Here is a 2,563-nt window from a genome sequence, read left to right as displayed (position 1 = left end):
TGGAGACATCACGCTTAAATAGGAAAAGGATAAGCGTGTAACAAATAGTGTCCATGGAGACATCACGCTTAAAAGCGTGTAAAAAATATTGTCCGTGGAGACATCACGCTTAAATAGGAAAAGGATTAGCGTGTAACAAATAGTGTCCATGGAGACATCACACTTAAAAGCGTGTAAAAAATATTATCCGTAGAGACATCACGCTTAAATAGGAAAAGGATAAGCGTGTAACAAATATTGTCCATGGAGACATCACGCTTAAAAGCGTGTAAAGAATATTGTCCGCGAAGACATCACGCTTAAATAGAAAAAGGATAAGCGTGTAAAAAATATTGTCCGCGAAGACATCACGCTTAAATAGGAAAAGAATAAGCGTATAAAAAATAATGTTTTGTATAACGAAATTAGGTTTAATTTGTACGCTCGAGATCCTTCCCATCCTCCTTACCTTCATTTATACATATGGTACACATACACAGGGAAATGCAAAAAATTACATTTTATGATGTAAATAAAATGTAATTTTTTACATTTCCCTCCTGACGGAAGAGACCACCACCTTCTCGCGGTTTCCGTCGAGCAACAATATGTACGTTATTTAAAATAAATGTCCAAAACAAATGTAGAATAATTTTTTAACAATTAACGTTTAAATGATATCTAAAATGTTACAAATTATTTTTTATTATAACGTATTTCTGAAATGAAAAGACGTACATGTTGGCCAAGAGTGGATACTGTCATACCTCCAAATTGTAATTTAACATATTTCGTTCCAGTACGCATCATAATATTATCTAAAACATCTAACATTGTTCCGATTAATATGTAAAATATATAAGAAATAGGGAGATAGAAAAAGAGAGATTTTGATAATGACATCGCGCGTCGCGTCGACAAACCGAGATTCTTGAGAATACGCGAAAACGCGATTATCATGTGGATTATATACCGCATTTGTAAACGTCAAACGTAATTATCCGATGTGACAATAAATAAAATGTGTAGATAGTACGTTGTTGAAAGCCTTATATGTCATGTAATTTTACAATAATTTTTTATTTGCTTATTAAAAAGCGAATCGGTTTCTTCCTACAGGTATTGCTCGAAAATTACAAATATCAGAGTAGTATATGATCACTACATTTATTAAAAATTAACTTGTATGTGTGTGTGTGTGTGTGTGTGTGTGTGTGTGTATAGACACAAAATAAGGTATGAATCATTTATTTATAATAACGAAAGAGAGAATTTTATCGGGATGTAACACAGGGATATAATGTTTCAATTTTTATTTGCCAATTATGCGAGAACTCGTATATTTTCATATATATTACAAATTAATCCCGTAATACAACGCACACAAAATGAGTCTCTTACTGTGCTTTTTAAATAAGTTTCAAATTTTCTTCAACCATAAGTACTTATGCTCTTCTTCTTGACTCTAGCCTTTCTGAAAATTTATACAAATTGTAGTTTAAGAATTAACGCAGAAAAATAAACGAAAAAGCGCTGTAAAATTGAAAGTTTGGGAAATAAGGAATCCACTCTTGGCCAGGAACGTGGACAGGAGTAATGTGTTAGAACTATTTCACACATTTCAACTCATTTAAATATGTTACAAATCACAATCGCTTAACAAAACACAACTGCACATGCAATCTTAATAAATAACAGGTGTGTTACATTTTTTTATAAACATTCTCGAATAATAAATATTCATGTCCATATTACTGCTCGACGGAAACCGCGGGAAGGTAGTGGTTTCTTCCAACAGGAGGAAATGTAAAAAATTGTCTAATAAGTCACGTATGAATCATACTATTTGATAATTTTTTACATTTATAAAGGAATGAAGGAAAGGAAAGAAATAAAGCATGTGTTTAAGTAGAGCAACTTGAAAGCATTACAGCGTTAAACCAAACTTGCACAATTAATTAAAATGCTACGTACAAAAAATTCAAAGTAATATTGATCACGAACAAGCGAACAAAATGTTAGCATATGGCATATTATACATTTTTAATTCAAAACGCTAATTGATAAAATTTATATGGAATAGGAACTACAGTATTTAACTACTGTATGTACGGTTACAAAACGTATGCATTTTGCAAAGTCTTTATAAAAAGTTTTATCACATAATGAAAAGCAAGATAATACGCATAGGTCTTTCTTTCTTTACCAAAATTACTCGTACGTACAGAATGTATGGATAATAATAAAACCATAAACTACAGTCTATAAAGTAAGAGCGTGTACGGCATAAATGGCAGTTGGCTTCAAATATCGTTCTAGTTTTTGTGTGAGTCGATAGATGGAACCTTTGTCGTGAATGTTGTGTCACAAAAGATTCAGTTGATGTCGAATTCTTATCTGAGAAACACGGTAACCGCTATGAGTACCGCATACGCATCGCGCTACGAGACTGTGTTCCTTTGTTCCCACCCGAAAGGACCAAAAATGTCATATGTAGCGGCTGCTAAATACATGAGAAAGTCAAAATCGTTCGTCGCTAAGTGGGTTTAGCAATATAAGAAGACAAAAAATGTCGATGGCTTGT

This window comes from Trachymyrmex cornetzi, unplaced genomic scaffold, assembly GCF_001594075.2.
Source record: "Trachymyrmex cornetzi isolate Tcor2-1 unplaced genomic scaffold, Tcor1.1 scaffold1636, whole genome shotgun sequence".
Classification (NCBI taxonomy): Eukaryota; Metazoa; Arthropoda; class Insecta; order Hymenoptera; family Formicidae; genus Trachymyrmex; species Trachymyrmex cornetzi.
Note: the sequence above shows the minus strand (reverse complement) of the source record.